This window comes from Schistocerca serialis, unplaced genomic scaffold (assembly GCF_023864345.2).
Source record: "Schistocerca serialis cubense isolate TAMUIC-IGC-003099 unplaced genomic scaffold, iqSchSeri2.2 HiC_scaffold_935, whole genome shotgun sequence".
Lineage (NCBI taxonomy): Eukaryota > Metazoa > Arthropoda > Insecta > Orthoptera > Acrididae > Schistocerca > Schistocerca serialis.
Window position 1 is genome coordinate 39,020 of NW_026048557.1, and position 19,897 is coordinate 58,916.

Genomic DNA, 19,897 nt, shown 5'->3' on the forward strand with positions numbered 1-19,897 from the left:
CAGACACGGGTTCCCAGGTAGGTGCCGTGTTTCTTGACTTCCGCAAGGCGTTCAGTACAGTTCACCACCCTCGTTTAATGGATAAATTAAGAGCATATGGACTATCAGACCAATTGCGTGATTGGATTGAAGAGTTCCTAGATAACAGAACGCAGCATGTCATTCGCAATGGAGAGGAGTCTTCCGAAGTAAGAGTGATTTCAGGTGTGCCGCGTGCCGCAGGAGAGTGTCGTAGGACCGTTGCTATTCACAATACACGTAAATGATCTTTTGGATAACATCGGAAGTTCACTGATGCTTTTTGCGAATGATGCTGTGGTATATCGAGAGGTTGTGACAATGGAAAATTGTACTGAAATGCAGGAGGATCTGCAGCGAATTGACGCATGGTGCAGGGAATGGCAAGTGATTCTCAATGTAGACAAGTGTAATGTGCTGCGGAATCATAGAAAGAAAGATCCCTTATCATTTAGCTACAATAAAGCAGGTCAGGAAGTGGAAGCAATTCCATAAATTATCTGGTAGTACGCATTAGGAGTGATTTAAAATGGAATGACCATACAAAGTTGACCGTCGGTAAAGCAGATGCCAGACTGAGATTCATTGGAAGAATCCTAAGGAAATGCAGTCCGAAAACAAAGGAAGTAGGTTACAGTACACTTGTTCGCCCACTGCTTGAATACTGCTCAGCAGTGTGGGATCCGTACCAGATAGGGTTGATAGAAGAGATGGAGAAGATCCAACGGAGAGCAGGGCGCTTCGTTACAGGATCATTTAGTAATCGCGAAAGCGTTACGGAGATGATAGATAAACTCCAGTGGAAGACTCTGCAGGAGAGACGCTCAGTAGCTCGGTACGGGCTTTTGTCGAAGTTTCGAGAACATACCTTCACCGAGGAGTCGAGCAGTGTATTGATCCCTCCTACGTATATCTCGCGAAGAGACCGTGAGGATAAAATCAGAGAGATTAGAGCCCACACAGAGGCATACCGACAATGTTACTTTCCATGAACAACACGAGACTGTCTACCGTATCTTCCTTCGTCGTCGGCGTTGTAGTTGTTGCAGTGAGGCACCGTCAATCTTAGAGCACGAGATATGGTAACCTTAAGTCACTGACAACACACAACGGTCGCGGTAGCACCTGATTCCAGAATAGCTGCAGTAGTTAGGATCTACCAACTACCCCCTCTCGACCAGGTCCCAAAAACTTAACTTGTAACGAGATCCCTTCGAGGAAATTGTCATAAAGATCGTATATAAAGGCTTCGTACAACGACAAAAAATGTTACACTTTATGGAATAACAGATACGACCAAGCTGTCTTGTTTCTTCTGTTTTATTTAATGTAACTTTGTTCACAGTTTTATTTCGCATTCACCACTCATTCACTCTCTGATGTGAAGTATATGCGAGTGCCTGAACACTAACTCCCAAGTTCCATCGAAACCCTTTGACGAACAGTTTTAGTTGCTCGACAGTCAATGGTAATGATACAGTTCTTCTCCTTCTCATAAATTGGAGCCAGCTCTCCTCGATGTAATTAAAAAAAATAAAAATAAAAAAATAACGATCTCAATACCGCGTCCCTCGCAAGATGCGTACAGATTTATCCCGGAATTGACCGCCCTGTAGGTGTACTCAATTTAATGACCACACTTCGCTATCCGCGATTTCGTGTAACTAAATGTCCATTTGTTAGTCTGATCTTATACCATAGTTAAGAACTTTCAACATCGCAGCGCGTCAGCAAACGTCGGTTGATATATTAAAAAAACTAGAAACCCGCCTCGACTGCGAAAAAAGCACCTAGTGTCTACCTAGGTTTCGGCGTAGATAATTACGCCTTCTTAAGAATAACAATAAAACCCACAAGTGCCTAAGAAGACCTTTGTCAATGACTGAAAGAACACCATGCCTATACATTTATAAACGAAAATAGGGAAACAGAAACAATACATACGTACAAAGTCTAAACTGTTACTTAACTTAATGGTGTAACCTCCACCTCACACCGGCTTAAGTTCGATGGGCCATGACCCGCCATCGAAGATAAGCCGGTTACACCATTAAGTAACAGTTTATACTTTGTACGTATGTATTGTTTGTGTTCCCTATTTTCGTTTATAAATGTATAGGCATGGTGTTCTTTCAATCATTGACAAAGGTGTTCTTAGGCACTTGTGGGTTTTATTGTTATTCTTAAGAAGGCGTAATTATCTACGCCGAAACCTAGGTAGACACTAGGTGCTTTTTTCGCAGTCGAGGCGGTTTTCTAGTTTTTTTAATATACCGTAGTTATTTAAACTCGCCCCTATATTTTTTCACTACGCACAATTAGCACTTCTTTACTTGTTTATTTCTAAGAGTAAACGAAAAAATTACGCCATATCATGGGCTCCGTCGATATAGAGCAAAACACCTCAATATGCCCAATTTTACCTCTTCTCATAGGATCGGCTACCTTACTCACTAATTTACTACATATTATTTCCAACAACACTAAACAGGTATCGCCGTTACATTTTAATTGTATTCAAAAGCATGTTGTTGTTATAATGACCGACCAAATCGTAACAAATCGCGCGGCGTGCGTTTTTAACGATAGCTTTACGCTCGCCCAGCGTTTATTCGTGCAATATTATATATATAAATATACAGACTGGACCGAAAGATCGATCTCTCTACCGTAACCAATACGCTATTCAAGTTCTGTTACATCTATCTTGACTCGTATTGTTACAACTGGAATAGAAGGGAGAACCGAGAGAGGTACTCGAGGTACCCTCCGCCACACACCGTCAGGTGGCTTGCGGAGTATGGATGAAGATGTAGATGAACCGGCGCGGCAGATGCAACGCCTCACTGGAGTAGGGGCCATCTGTCCGCTACGGAGGGAACTCCCACCCTCCGTATCGCGACGGCTGGGGAGTACCAGGAGACTGGGCCAGGCATGCGTCTCTGTATGTTTTGCTCTGGGTCGCAGAGGAGAGCTGTCGGGGACGCCGGGACGCGGGTCGATACTGGCGCGGGACGACTATCGATCGCGTGGCAGGCTGCCCGGCGTGTAGACTGTGTGTGTGTGTGTGTGTGTGTGTGTGTGTGTGTGTGTGTGTGTGTGTGTGTGTAGGGGCGTGGTAGTTGGCTGGGTGCACCGTAGTAAGGATGCAGTGCAGTCGCAATGCAGTGCGTCCCCCGGCCGCCACAGGGTGCCCCATAAGTTGCGACACGCGAGCGCGCCCAAGGTAGTTACCGTTGCGCTGGCGGCTGTATAAGTCGCGAGCTGAATATCTCACTGCCGCCGGTCTCTCGCAAGGACTTCCTCTGCATGTTAGGCCCCAACGCGAGCACAGAGCAGAGATGTGAAGTTGCCTTCTAACAAGGGAACCTCCCCATCGCACCCCCCTCAGATTTAGTTATAAGTTGGCACAGAGGATAGGCCTTGAAAAACTGAACACAGATCAATCGAGAAAACAGGAAGAAGTTGTGTGGAACTATGAAAAAATAAGCAAAATATACAAACTGAGTAGTCCATGCGCAAGATAGGCAACATCAAGGATAACATGAACTCAGAAGCGCCGTGGTCCCGTGGTTAGCGTGAGCAGCTGCGAAACGAGAGGTCCTTGGTTCAAGTCTACCCTCGAGTGAAAAGTTTAATTTTTTTTGTTTTCAGACAATTATCAAAGTTCAGGCACTCACACATAATCAGCTTCGCTCTCCAAAATTCCAGGACGTGTTCAGATTTGCTTGGACATATGCAGGATTTGACGGTCTACACACGGAAAAATTTGAAAACGTTAAGAACGTATGTTTTGACAGAGCACAGGGAAAACTGTGCGGCTGTGAAACTGTTGCATTCATTCGTTGCAGTTTATGTGACACTCTTATGTTTTCATCACGTTTTTGGGAGTGATTATCACATCCACAAGAAAACCTAAATCGGGCAAAGTGGAAGAATCTTTTTACCCATTCGCCAAGTGTACAAGTTACGTGGGTCGACAACATATCCCTGTCATGTGTGACGCACATGCCGTCAGCTGTGTCATATAGAATATATCAGACGTGATTTCCTGTTGAGGAATCGGTTGACCTATGACCTCGCGATCAAATGTTTTCGGTTCCCATTGCAGAGGCACGTCCTTTCGTCTACTAATCGCACGGTTATTGCGGTGCGGTCGCCAAACACAGACACTAAACTTATTACAGTGAACAGAGACGTCAGTGAACGAACGGACAGATCATAACTTTGCGAAAATAAAGAAATTAAAACTTTTCACTCGAGGGAAGATTTGAACCAAGGACCTCTCATTCCACAGCTGCTCACGCTAACCACGGGACCACGGCGCTCCTAAACTCACATTATCCTTGATGTTGCATATGTTGCACATGGACTACTCAGTTTGTATATTTTGCTTTTTTTTTCATAGTTCCACACAACTTCTTCCTGTTTTCTCGATTGATCTGTGTTCAGTTTTTCAAGGCCTATCCACTGTGCCAACTTATAACTAAATCTGAGGGGGGTGCGATGGGGAGGTTCCCTTGTAAGTAGCGCTCTGAGATGCCGGGCTTTTTACGGTCATGACTGGCCAAATATACGGCGTGCTTTTGTTAGACTTTCTAGAAATTAAGTGCACTCGTGTCCAGAAAAAGCAGAGCACCTCGAACGACTAGAGGTACCACGTTCGTATTCACAGCACGTGTACGAGGGTAATCCCAAAAGTAAGCTCTCCAATTTTTTAAATAAGTACGTAGACCTGTTTATTTCTACAATGGTTTACATCAGTTTACAGCTTGAACATTTAGCTATTTTTCGACAAAATCACCGTTTGTGTCGATGCAGTTTTGTAGATGCTGTGGCAGTTTTTGTATGCCCATGTCGTACCAGCTCGCCGCACGCCCCGTTCAAAGGTACTGTGGTTTTCATACACGTAATTCGCTGGAATTCTAATAGTTAGTTCTTTCGTTGGGAACTGACGGGATGATACGACGCCTGTGTGACAGTGCGGGGTGACCCCTGTCTCACAGTAAGTCCAGGAATAGGGCGCTTTTAACACGCCGATGCACATTCCGGTTTCTCTTTCTAATAAATAACATAATTTACAGTGCATCGTTGCTGTTTGTACATTACTGTAACAGTTGACGTGTATTAATAAATCGAACGCGATATATCTGAAATACAATTGTATCTTAAGAGTTGAAGTCAACAAAGGCAAAGGCATCTCGTATGTTCGCGGCAAGTGTGACGCATCAGTTTGTAAAGTTCCTACGAAAGGGATGCGAAATGTTCACATGGCCCAGAGCACTATGGGACTTAACATCTCAGGCCATCAGTCCCCTAGAACTTAGAACTACTTAAACCTAACTAACCGAAGGACATCACACACGTCCATGCCCGAGGCAGGATTCGGACCTGCGACCGTAGCGGTCGTGCGGTTCCAGACTGAGGCGCCTAGAACCGGCGATGCGAAATGCCACCCTCGCACTGTACACGGTAGGTTTCCGAATGTAGCACTTTCCACCAAAAAATACTACCGGCTGCGAGCTAAACGGTGGATTCTGACTGTGACATCCCGCCCTTTCGTTCTAGTACAACTGGCTTCACCTCCCACCCTCTACAGTTGACGCGTCGTCGTCCCAGGCCAACCGGGGTGGCCGAGCGGTTCTAGGCGCTACAGTCCGGAACCGCGTGACCGCTGCGGTCGCAGGTTCGAATCCTGCCTCGGGCATGGATGTGTGTGATGTCCTTAGGTTAGTTAGGTTTAAGTGGTTCTAAGTTCTAGGGGACTGATGATCTCAGATGTTAAGTCTCATTAGTACTCAGAGCCACTTCAACTTTTTTTTTCTTTTTTTTTTGTCCTCCCTGCTGGTCTCTTCCCTGCCGGCCGCTGGCTCCTAATGTGCATAAACGATGCATAACGGAATTACAGACGTACGATTGTCACCGTTACTAAAATTAGAACTGTGAAATAATAGGATGCTAGCCGATTTTCTTCCATATGTAAAACCACGAAAAAAAGTTCTAGAGGCAGTCTAAAAATCAGAATCACGTTTCCGGATACTAATCATTGTTTCTCTAGTGAAATACCACGATATGGCTGCGCAAATCACCACCGAATCCCCGCCACGTTTCACTTTTGGACCGTAAACTCGGTCAGAAGTTGGAAACAGTATGCAGACAGAAACTTCACACCAAATGATGATCTTCCGAAGCTCGATCGTCCAGGTTTTACGGTTTACGGCATCGCGTCTTCCTATTACGGCTATTTCCATCACTGATCAGTGGATTTGGATGTCACAGCCCCCATCGCGTGATTTTGATGGTGACAAGGTGTTTCGGTGCTGACATTCGGTACCGCAGTGACTTTTGCTCCTGTCGCCTCCTTATTTGTCGCGACAATCCTCCTCAAAGAGCATCAGTCACCGTCACTCAAGAGAGACATCTCTCCGCGTTGTGACTCAGCGGATGCTGTTTCCCTTGCGGTATAATTCTTCGATGCGGTGTCTCTCGAAATTTCGGGCAGGCAGCCGCGCAAATGAAATTTCTTCGACAAGACTCGCTCTGAGGATGGCCGGACGATACGCGGCCGAAATACCAGTGGAGGAAATTTCATTTGCGCGGCTGCTGGCCCGAAATTTAATGGACTGTAAATTACGGCACAAAAAGTTGAAAGTGCACTTCGGCTCCCTCGGTTACGGAAGCGCCCACTATACGAGCGCCAGCAGTTGGTTGTCAACGTTAGAATTGACCTAGCTCACGTCATGCGCTCACAACCGCACTGCGAAGTGTTCAGACCGCGATTGGCCCTTGCAAAGTGTACACTGCGCAGGCGCTGTTTGTGTACTGTTCAAGCATTCCCTTCTGGTAGTGTTTGCATATTTTTTTCTTTTTTTTTTCAGTTCCTGTACCTAAATCTCTGTTATTCTTTCTTACTTGTAGAAGTACATCTTTTTGTCATTTTTCTACTTCTCCTTACGGACCTCTATCGTGAATTCCTTCTTTTGTATCTTATGTCTTTACTTACATCAACATCGTCCTCCCGCTCCTTCCTTCGCTCCTACTCCTTCAACTCCTCTTACTCCTCCTACTCTTTCTTACACCTACTCCTACTCTTTCTTACTGCCACTCTCCTACTCTTTCTTACTGCCACTCTCCTACTCTTTCTTACTGCCACTCTCCTACTCTTTGTTACTGCCACTCTCCTACTCTTTCTTACTGCCACTCTCCTACTCTTTGTTACTGCCACTCTCCTACTCTTTGTTACTGCCACTCTCCTACTCTTTGTTACTGCCACTCTCCTACTCTTTGTTACTGCCACTCTCCTACTCTTTGTTACTGCCACTCTCCTACTCTTTGTTACTGCCACTCTCCTACTCTTTGTTACTGCCACTCTCTCTCTCTCTCTCTCTCTCTCTCACCCTCTGTCTCTTTTGGTCCTCCTCCTCCTCCTCCTCATCCTCGTCCTTCTCTTTCTCCTCATCCTCGTCTTTCTCCTCTTCCCCCTTCTTCCTCTTTCTCCTCTCGTCTCCTGCCCCATCTCTCTCTCTCTCTCTCTCTCTCTCTCTCTCTCTCTCTCTCTCTCTCTCTGTCTCTCCTGCCCCGTCTCTCTCTTTCTCCTCTCGTCCCCCGTCTCTCTCTCTTTCTGCTCTTCCCCCGTCTTCCTCTTTCTGCTCTTCTTCATCCGTCATCCATTTCCTCCTTCAGTTCTCCTCGCTCCTCTGGTCTCAACTACCTTCTTGACTGTGGAGATAAGGAGTCGTAGTGGAAGGACCACTTCAGAAATAGTCTCTCTCTCTCTCTCTCTGTGTGTGTGTGTGTGTGTGTGTGTGTGTGTGTGTGTGTGTAGACAGGTGGTACCACGTCGCGCCGCGTCCATCGGTCACGCGTATGACGCAAGCTGGACGGCGGACACGCACTGCCGCCCGGCTAATGGGCGGGTACACAGCGCACCTGTTTGCCCCCCGCCTTATCACGCCGGGATGTCCCTGCCGGCCGCTTCATCTGTGCACCGCGCGCGTGCTCTCTGCTGACGATCGACCGACACACGTCCATACTCTCACTACACTCCGTGTAAGTGCTGCTCCACGCCTCCTAAATGTTCGGAGAAAGTCACTTACTTGCTGCACTGAGAGCTGCTGAGAAAGCAACGCTTTATTTGCTACCACATCATCAGGTGACATAAAATTATTATATGAGGGCACTAGGAGAGATCAATGAGTAACACATTTTTTTTCTGAAACCGCCTTCGTTTTATTCAGGACTCCAATACACCATATTATTCCCCACTGTTTTGGCTACAAAACACCATTTTTCAGCACACTCTCCGTTCCATCTGACGGCCTTAATCCAGAACACTGGGAGGACCCAGTATGCCTGCATGGCCTTAGACCGCTCGATGTGGACGTCCTAATTTATTTGTAATTGGAATTCCTAAGCACCCGAATTTACGGCCTTTAGATTTGACTGATTTATCGTGTAAGCTAAGTTCAACGGATTCCTCTTAGCACTCGCTTGGATGACCTCACACTTTCCGTTATGTAGGTTCAACTGCCGATTTTCACAGCATACCAGTATCTAAATAGTTGTGATCTTCTGATAACTACTAGACGATAAACGATAGACGAATACATAGAAAGAAAGATCCTTTATCATTTAGCTACAATATAGCAGGTCAGCAACTGGAAGCAGTTAATTCCATAAACTATCTGGGAGTACACATTAGGAGTGATTTAAAATGGAATGACCATACAAAGTTGACCGTCGGTAAAGCAGATCCCAGACTGAGATTCATTGGAAGAATCCTAAGGAAATGCAATCCGAAAACAAAGGAAGTAGGTTACAGTACACTTGTTCGCCCACTGCTTGAATACTGCTCAGCAGTGTGGGATCTATATACCAGATAGGGTCGATAGAAGAGATAGAGAAGATGCAACGGAGAGCAGCGCGCTTCGTTACAGGATCATTTAGTAATCGCGAAAGCGTTACGGAGATGACAGATAAACTCCAGTGGAAGACTCTGCAGGAGAGACGCTCAGCAGCTCGGTACGGGCTTTTGTTGAAGTTTCGAGAACATACCTTCACCGAGGAGTCGAGCAGTATATTGCTTCCTCCTACGTATATCTCGCGAAGAGACCGTGAGGATAAAATCGCACAAATTAGAGCCCACACAGTGGCATACCGAGAATCTTTCTTTCCACGAACAATACGAGACTGGAATAGAAGGGAGAACCGATAGATGCACTCACGATACCTTCGCGACACACCGTCAGGTGATTTGCGGAGTCTGGATGTAGACGTAGATAAGTGTTGCGGTGGTTGTAGGATTACTGCATGACGGCGATTTACAGTTGCCGTAAGTTAGCCGGAAGGGGGGCTGGGGGTGAACACACACACACACACACACACACACACACACACACACACACACACACACACACACACACACACACACACACAGAGAGAGAGAGAGAGAGAGAGAGAGAGAGAGAGAGAGAGAGAGAGTTCGCTGGTGTCTGGGAAGGTATCGATTGCGAGAGAAGTGGCCAGCTTGTGGAGGAGACCGTCCTCCCGGACAAGCCCGGCTTTGTTCTCGGAATACTTGGCTGTCTCTCGAAATAGACGGCGAGCACCGGACAAGAAAAGGGGGACGGCGGAACATTGAAAAGCCGCAGGGTTCGCGCGAGTTCGGGCCCTGAAAGAAAGCGTCGCGGGGAGCGGTCTGCGCAAGCAGCTGCAAGTCACGCCGTCTGCCCTCTCCTCTCTGCCACACCTTACTGGCAGGCGGGACGAAAAACACCTCACAGAAAAGTGGAGCTGATCGCTGTTTTCCACTAAGGTGGCCCAGTTTGGAAATTACGGAATCACTGCTTGACTCTAAGTGCCGCGTTCTTGTACACTACCGGCCGTCAAAATTGCTACAATACGAAGACGACGTGCTACAGACGCGAAATTTAACCGAAAGGAAGAAATAGCCGTGATGTGCAAATGATTAGCTTTTCAGAGGATTCACACAAGGTTGGCAGCGGTGGCGACACCTACAACGTGCTGACATAAGGAAAATTTCCAACCGATTTCTCATACACCAACAGCAGTTGACCGGCGTTGCCTGGTGAAACGTTGTTGTGGTGCCTCGTGTAAGGAGGAGAAATGCGTACCATCACGTTTCCGACTTTGATAAAGGTCGGATTGTATGTAGCCAATCGCGATTGCGGTTTATCGTATGGCGACATTGCTGCTCGCGTTGGTCGAGATCCTATGACTGTTGGCAGAACATGGAATCGGTGGCTTCAGGAGGGTAATACGGAACGCCGTGCTGGATCCCAACGGCCTCGTATCACTAGCAGTCGAGATGACAGGCATCTTATCCGCACGGCTATAACGGATCGTGCAGCCACGTCTCGGTCCCTGAGTCAACAGATGGGGACGTTTGCAACACAACGACCATCTGCACGAACAGTTCGACGACGTTTGCAGCAGCACGGACTATCAGCTCGGAGACTGTGGCTGCGGTTACCTTTGACGCTTCATCAGAGACAGGAGCGCCTGAGGTGGTGTACTCGACGACGAACCTGCGTGCACGAATGGCAAAACGTCATGTTTTCGGATGAATCCAGGTCTGCTTACAGCATCACGATGGTCGCATTCGTGTTTGGCGACATCGCGGTGAACGTACATTGGAAGCATGTATTTGTCATCGCCATACTCGCGTATCATTCGGCCATCGGTTACCCGTCTCGGTCACCTCTTGTTCGCATTGACACCACTTTGAACAGTGGACGTTACATTTCAGATGTGTTACGACCCGTGGCTCTACCCTTCATTCGATCCCTGCGAAACCCTACATTTCAGCAGGATAATGCACTACCGCATGTTGCAGGTCCTGTACGCGCCTTTCTGGATACAGAAAATGTTCGACTGCTGCCCTGGCCAGCACATTCTCCAGATCTCTCACCAACTGAAAACGTCTGGTGAATGGTGGCCGAGCAACTGGCTCGTCACAATACGCCAGTCACTGCCGTCGATGAACTGTGGTATCGTGTTGAAGCTGCACGGGCAGCTGTACCTCTACACTCCATCCGAGCTCTGTTTGACTCAATGCCCAGGCGTATCGAGGCCGTTACTACGGCCAGAGGTGGTTGTTCTGGGTACTGATTTCTGAGGATCTATGCACCCAAATTGCGTGACAATGTAATCACATGTCAGTTCTAGTATAGTATATTTGTCCAATGAATACCCGTTTATCATCTCCATTTCTTCTTGGTGTAGCAATTTCAATGGCCAGTAGTGTAGTTACTGTCGCGATTTCTTCACCACGGTACGGAAAAGGGCTTAGAAGTATGCAGCATGTACAGAAAGGATTACGTTCTTGTTCCCGTCTCGTAAATGATGATGCAGGTTTAGAAGATAATTTTTTATTCAGTTTGTCTCAATTCTGGTCAGCATTTAACTCAGAAAATTTTGAAAAACATGTTCTAACGAATTCGACGTATAGAGTTACCTTCACCTTTGCTTAAGATATTCTCGCCATGAACTCTGTAACAACTATACACAAAGCGCTCTTCCTGAAAGCTGCAGTGTAGACTTCCGCCACTCTGTAATTTTTGGCGCCGAAACAAAGAAACTGACTACTTTTCTACTACTGAATCAAACAAGTAGTTCACTGTTCCCTCAGCTCCACGACGCGTGTCAAAGGTTTAAACGTCCGTCATGTGGATGTACAGTATGTAATCAAAACCACCCTGACACCTGGCTCAAAATGACTTACAAGTTCGTGGCGCCCTCCATCGGTAATGCTGGAATTCAGTGTGGTGTTGCCTCACCCTTAGCCTTGATGACAGCTTCCACTCTCGCAGGCATACGTTCAGTCAGGTGCTGGAAGGTTTCTTCGGGAATGGCAGCCCATTCTTCACGGAGTGCTGCACCGAGGAGAGGTATCGATGTCGGTCGGTGAGGCCTGGCACGAAGTCAGCGTTAGGCCTGTGCTGTAATAGTGCCACGCAAAACAACAAGGGGTGCAAGCCCCCTCCATGAAAAACACGACCACACCATAACACCACCGGCTCCGAATTTCACTGTTGGCGCTACACACGCTGGCAGATGACGTTCACCGGGCATTCGCCACACCCACACCCTGCCATCGGATCGCCACACTGTGTACCGTGATTGGTCACTCCACACAACGTTGTCCCACTGTTAAATCGTCCAATGTTTACACTGCTTCCACCAAGTGAGGCGTCGTTTGGCATTTACCGGCGTGTTGTGTGGCTTATGAGCAGCCGCTCGACCGTGAAATCCGAGTTTTCTCACCTCCCGCCTAACTGTCACAGTACTTGCAGTGGATCCTGATGCAGTATCGAATTCCTGCGTAATGCTGTGGCTAGATGTCTGCCTATTACACATTACGACCCTCTTCAACTGTCGCCGGTCTCTGTCAGTCAACAGACGAGGTCGACCTGTACGCTTTTGGGCTGTACGTGTCCCTTCACGTTTCCACTTCACTATCACATCGGAAACAGTGGACCTAGGGATGTTGAGGAGTGTGGAAGTCTCGAGTACAGACGTACGACACAAGTGACAGCCAATCACCTGACAACGTTCGAAGTCCGTGAGATCCGCGGAGCGCCCCATTCTGCTCTCTCAGGATGTCTGATGACTACTGAGGTCGCTGGTATGGAGTACCTGGCAGGTGGCAGCACAGTGCACCTGATATGAAAAAGTAGTTTTTGTCGGAGACCGGATACTTCTGATAACATAGCGTTTATTTGTTAGTATGACGTGTGTGTGTGTGTGTGTGTGTGTGTGTGTGTGACGATTTTCTGGAGGATTTGCGGCATTGTCCACAGTGGTTTCTTTCATCGTCGTAACGCATCACATCTGTACGGTCATATTTTGTAAACAAAACGCATCACATGTATACTGTCAGATTTTGTAAACAAAATGACAGTGTACATCTGATGCGTGTTGTTTACAAAATATGACAGTAGAGATGTGATGCGTTACGACGGTGAAAGAAACCAGTAACCACTAGGGACAATGCCACAAATTCCTCCAAAAAATCGTCTTACACGCGCGTGCGCCCGTGTTAGAAATATAACTCCACATGATGATGGAGGTTCAGACCAAAGAAAAGAGTCGTGAAGGTAAACAAACAGTGACTGGTAATAGTATACTTTCTTTTCCATCCAGTGTCAATAACTGTCACACTAAAGACTAACCTAAAACGTTCGCATTAATAAAAAAGAAAAAAACTTCTCTGCGGCATAGAACACGTGTGGTGTTTGTTCTGTCAGACTTGTCCGGCCTAACAGACGCCACTAGCTATTTGATACGTCGGCCGTAAATATTTACATTTTGACGTTGGTACCAAAGTCAGCCGCTATCGGACGTGCAAACAGTTCAGTGACGAAAGTCGAAAATTTGTGAGCCCGATTTCCGTCCGATCCGGATTTTCACACAGCTAACTAGGAGAGGTCCCCTGGGTTGGGATCGACGCTTTGAAACGAAATGTGCGGTGATGTTGGCTAAGATCCCAGGCACGACACACGGCAGCCATTCCCCCCTGGTGCGTCCTAGTTTTCTACGAAGTGACAGAAGAAAATTTCGAAATTTTGTAAGATGTCCAGTACCGCTAAAAAGGCGTCAGAATTTTGTGCGACGCTCAATAATCAAATTTCTTGTCAAGTGTGAGTTGTCCGTGAAAATTGGTAAAATCGTGAAATTTTCTTTTTGTGTGGTCGAGTCAGTTTCGTGTGAGGATCGTTTCATTGTACTGGAAGCATTATATTCGAGCTGGTGAAATAGTTTCCATACTGCGCATAGCCCACAATTGCCGACAAATGGCTCTTATGGGGAAAAATTCAAATGTTTATATAAATAAATCCGTTAATTTTCGTAATTCAATTAAATATAACTCTGACTTGTTCCCCTGTCCACGTCTGTTGGTATTTCACACTTTCGAATGTCTGTGTCTGTGCTTACAAACACACCCGTTCTTTGCCGTTGCGCCCTTTTGACACCTTCACCATCAGTTTCTTGTATATCCGTTTCCCTCACCGACAGTGCGCTTCAGGATCTTTCAAAATTCATGAGATTTAGCGATCCACGCTGACGGAGTCGCGGGCAAAGGTCAGTAACGAATACAAAGATTACGAAACAGTAGAAGATAACCACGTGAAAGTAACATTTCGTGTAGCGGGAAATTTTTTACTACATAGTTTGAAATTTGCGTCGGCAGACGGTCTTTTGGGCTTTTCTCTCGGTACTATAATTCCGTAGCGATCAGTATGACTAACAAGAAGAGGTACACAGCAGGTGGGATCGATTTTTGGAAACCAAATATTCGGTGATGTGCGTTAAGGCCCTTGGATGCGGGGTGCGATACCTTTCACTCTGGTGGACCCTCGTCTCCGATTAACTGACGGAAACAAATTTCGAAATTTCGTCTGATCCTCAATATCTTTCAAGAAGTCGAGCTACGTAGTCTGGTTGCACCGTGTAGTGGGTAGGATGACACCTTCACATTCAAGAGGTTGCGGGTTCGTATCTCGGTACATACAGTGAAGTTTGTTTATTTTAAATCTTTATCGAAATGACTTTGATAATTATTTTTATTCAATTAATTTGTTTCAATGTAATGTTTTGTTTCTATTCCTTTCTCTCATTATTTTAACTATCGTATGAACTCATTTCATTTGTTTCATTTTTGCTGCATATGATTCTTTTTCCAATCGTAATTTTTATCAGTATGTACCTATTACTGATCCATTATAATATTCAATTACTTGAAAATTCCGATCCATTAATTACGAAACGAAAGATAAAATAATGCGTATACATTGACTGTACAGTGATGAGAAAAATGTGTTGTTGGTTACCACATGTGGAATTTTTTTTGCAAGATAATCGTCACTCGAATATTTAAAACGTAAAATAAATATCTACTTCACCAAGGACAAAATAATGAAGATGAAGATTTAAATGAAGGACGGGTTCATACGTAAAACTAAATTCAAGTAAAATGAAAAAAATAGACATAACGAATCCAATAATGTGGACGAAAAAACAGGATGATAAAGCAAAACAAATTAAATCGAAAGTAATGTATAAAATTAATTAAAAACACGTTAACCAAGATTTCACGTGCGAAAAGAATGATAGGAACAAAATGAGAGCAAATGAAGTTGATATTACGGTTAGAAAGATATATAGCAAAGGAATGGAAATAATATTTGAATAAACTAATTAAATAAAAATGGTGCTAAAAGTAATTTCGATAAGGATTTAAAAATAATAAAAAAATACTACACCGGAGGAGGTCCTGCAAGTGAAGATGTCATCTCAATCATTAAACCACGCAACCAACCTGTTTATGCGACTTTTTGAGCAGTATTGAGCGTCACACACACTTTCGAAATTGTTCTTCGTCAATTACTCGAAAAATGATGGCCGACCACGGTGAATGGCTACAGTGCGTAATTACTGGGACATTAACCTACGTCACCCTATAGGTAGTTTCAAAAAGTCTGTCGCATCGGTGCGGACCTCTCCTTTCAAGTAGTGTTCCTGTCTGCCATTTACCTCGTTTGCTGGCAGCATCTCGCGCGATTCTCGCTTTTGGCTGAAGCTCGATTCCTTAAGAATTTGGGGAGGTACGAGTAATGTAACAAGCGTCCGGAAACCGTGAGGTTTTCGTGCCAAAATAGTCCTCATTAAAGATCCTCGAACATCATCCGAAATTTTGTTCATTAGTGTTCGGTGTTTCGTGTAATCGCAGATTCTGTGTAATAGCTACGCGCAACAATCCACAGAGTAGACGACACGTCAGCCAGTTACATGGAAATGAAAGTATAAAGACAGGTAGATACAAATAACCACATCAAAATAACAGAATTACCGCTAACATACTCGTAAATAAAATCTCGACAACATAATTTGTGCTATTGGTATAGGTAGTCGTCTGGCTCGGAAAGAGACGAAATGTCGAATACGCCGTCGCGAAACCAGGGCGGCAGCCGTGTGGCAACAAAGCGCTCGCCTTTCAGAATGGGACGTAAATGAAGAGAGACGTGTTTACCGCCGCTGTTTACGGGGATGAGGGAGGGAGGCGTGACGTGTTTGTTGTTTACGCCGGAGGCGTCGCCGTGGAGACTGCCGGGTCGCTTCGCGCTGGAGTTGGGTGTTATTGTGAAAACTGTGTTCAGCGGAGAGGAAAAACATTCTAGACGCGGAGGAATGGCCCGACAAAAGGATACGTCAAAGAGAGAGGGAGTTTATGCAACCCGCAATGCCTTCAGATACGTCGAGCGTGATTTTTCACATTTCTCGCCTTTAGCTCATGCAAAGTATTACGCCTGCAGAAAACAGGAACAGGACCTTTTTATAGAAAATTGTATGTAGTTAAGTTTCGTACCGGGATACGGTTTCACTGGAGGCCATAGTTTTCGAATTATTGAGGAAAAATTTACGAAAGTGTCCTTCCAACGCGTTCTTATTGGATAATTCGAAAACTGTGGCCTGCAGCCGAAACGTACCCAGGAACAAAATTGAACCAGAGTAAATTGCCTAACAAAAACGTCCCATTCATTTTTTTTTTTTTCTGTAGGCCTAATGGTTTGGGTGTAGCAAGCTACAGAAGGTGAAAATTCCGTGTGGGGTTCTTGAAGGCATTGTGGGTTGCATAGAAGAGACTGGTAGGGGCAGCTCAGTTACCCTGTATACAGGCTGAAGAATTTAAAACTGATTTTGGAAATATCTGAAAAAGTACGAATCATATCAAAAGAGGGTTACAATAAAAGCTGTTCATTTTTGAGCAGGACATCCAGTGACGCAAAATTCGATGTGCCTGCCCCACCCCCAGATGCAGGAGGGGGTCAGCTTTAAAATCTCAAATGGAAACCCCCCATTTTTACTGCACATTAGGAATCTCGAGAGAAAAAAGTAACTCCACTATTCAACATTTTTCGTTCTGTGATAGGTGACGCTGTAAGCGACAAAAATCAGAATTGATAAAAAAACAGTTGAAAATTTGCATGCCTTAAGAAATACAGATCAGATTAGGATCCCAGGAGGTTACAGAAAGGCAGTTACTGCCAAATCCTTCATGAGAAATCTCTTTGTAGGAAAAAGCATGATTCTGCAGAAAGTGATTCATTACTTAGCCCACGTCATTGGTGCAATGTCTTTGACACGTAATCCTGCAGTTGCCTTAACCTGTGTGGGGATGAGTAGGGGGAGCAAACCTGTAATGTTCGGATGTAGTATTACTAGTGCCCTGCTTTACACAGTCAAGTTGTTTAAAAATCTGGGCGTAACGTTGCAAAGCGATGTGAGGGGGAATGAGCGTGTGGGAACTGTTGCAGGGAACGCAAATGGTCGACTTCGGTTTATATTTCAGGGAAGTGTGGTTTACCTGTGAAGGAGGCCGTGTATAGGACGCTGGTGCAACCTATTCTGGAGTAATGCTAGAGTGTGTGGGATCCGTACCAGGTAGGGTTGAAGGAAGACATCGAAGCAATTCAGAGGTGAACTGCTAGATATGTTACCAGTAGGTTCGAACGACACGCAAATGTTACGGAGATGCTTCGGGAAGGCAAACGGGAATCCCTATAGGGAAGGCGACGTTCATTTCGAGAGACACTGTTGAGAAAGCTTAGAGAACTGACTGCTCAACGATTGTACTGTTGCCAAGATACGTCGCGCTTAAGGACCACCAAGATCAGAAATTAGGGCTCATCCGGAGGCATATAAGACAGTCGTTTTTCCCTCGCTGTATTTGCAAGTGGAACAGAAAAGGACGCGACTAGGAGTACCCTCCGCCACGCACCGTAAGGTGGCCTGCGCGGTGTCTGTCTAGACGTAGACGAAGAGAAGCTGTGAAGGCGGATCGTGTGTGCTGCTTTGGTAGATCAGTCGGAGTATGCTGATGCACTGGCTCCATACTTAACAACCACATACAACCGTTCGCTCGACCAAACATCCGTACTCAAAGACTGGAAAGTCGCACAGGTCACACCAAGATTCATGAAACGTAGAGGGAGTAATCCACTAAATTGCAGGCCCATATCGTTAACGTCGATATGCAGCAGGATTTTAGAACATATGTTGTGTTCGAACATTATGAATTACCTCGAAGGAAGCGGTCTATTGACAGGCAGTCAACATGGGTTCGGAAAACATCGTTCTTGTGAAGCACAACTATTTATTCACATGAAGTGCTGAGTGCTATTGACAAGGAATTCCAGATCGATTCCGTATTCCTGGATTTCCGGAAGGCTTTAGACACTGTACCACACAAGCAGCTCGTAGTGAAATTGCATGCTTATGGGATATCGTCTCAGTTATGTGACTGGATTCCTGATTTCCTGTCAGAGAGGTCACAGTTCGTAGTAACTGACGGAAAGTCATGGAGAAAAACAGAAGTGAATTGTGGCGTTCCCCAAGGTACTGGTATAGACTTTTCGCTTTTCCTTATCTATATACACGATTTGGAGACAGTCTGAGCAACCGCCGTAGATTGTTTGCAGATGACGCTGTCGTTTATTGACTAGTAAAGTCATCAGAAGGTCAAAAGAAACTGCAAAACGATTTAGAAAAGATATCTGAATGTTGCGAAAAGTGGCAGTTGACCTTAAATGACGAAAAAGTGAGAGGTCATCCACATGCGTGCTAAAAGAAACTCGTTAAACTTCGGTTACACGATAAATGAATCTAACGTAAAAGCCGTAAATTCAACCAAATACCTAGGTATTACAATTGCGGACACGTTACATTGGAAAGAACACACAGAAAATGTTGGGGGGGGGGGGGGGTGTAAGGTTTCTTAAGTAATAGAGCCCAGCACGTTGTCCTGGATGGTGAGTGTTTATCAGAGGTGGGGGTATCACCTTGAGTACCCCAGGGAAGTGTGGTAGGTCCGCTGTTGTTTTCTATCTACATGAATGATCTTTTGGATAGGGTGGATAGCAATGTGCGGCTGTTTGCTGATGATGCTGTGGTGTACGGGAAGGTGTCGTCGATGGGTGACTGTAGGAGGATACAAGATGACTTGGACGGGATTTGTGGCTGGTGTAAAGAATGGCAGATAACTCTAAATACAGATAAATGTAAATTAATGCAGATAAATAGGAAAAAGAATCCTGTAATGTTTGAATACTCCATTAGTAGTGTAGCGCTTGACACAGTCGAGTCGATTAAATATTTGGGCGTAACATTGCAGAGCGATATGAAGTGGGACAACCATGTAATGACAGTTGTGGGGAAGGCGGATAGTCGTCTTCGGTTCATCTGTAAAGGAGACCGCTTATAAAACACTAATACGACCTATTCTCGAGTACTGCTCGAGCGTTTGGGATCCCTATCAGGTCGGATTGAGGGAGGTCATAGAAGCAATTCAGAGGCGGGCTGCTAGATTTGTTACTGGTATGTTTGATCATTACGCGAGTGTTACGGAAATGCTTCAGGAACCTGGGGTGGGAGTCTCTAGACGAAAAAGGCGTTCTTTTCGTGAATCGCTACTGAGGAAATTTAGAGAACCAGCATTTGATTCTGACTGCAGTAAAATTTTATTGCCGCCAACTTACATTTCGCGGAAAGACCACAAAGGTAAGAGAGATTATGGCTCGTACAGAGGCATATAGGCAGTCATTTTTCCCTCGTTCTGTTTGGGAGTGCAACAGGGAGAAAAGTTGATAGTTGTGGTGCAAGGTACCCTCAGCCACGCACCGTATAGTGGATTGCGGAGTATGTATGAAGTTGTAAATATAGATGGCTAACCAAAGGCTGCGTTTTATACCCAGGACACTTAGAAAATGTAACAGACCTACTAAAGAGACCGCCTACACTACGCTTGTCCGTCCTCTTTTAGAATACTGCAGCGCGGTGTGGGATCCTTACCAGATAGGAC

At 45.5% G+C, this 19,897-nt stretch overlaps 1 protein-coding gene across 1 annotated transcript in view; it reads left to right on the forward strand.

The window, feature by feature from the left end:
- LOC126452772 (translation initiation factor IF-2-like) overlaps positions 1-19,897 on the forward strand; it is a 333,594-nt gene that overhangs the window by 15,844 nt on the left and 297,853 nt on the right. The gene's annotated exons all lie outside the window — the stretch shown is intronic.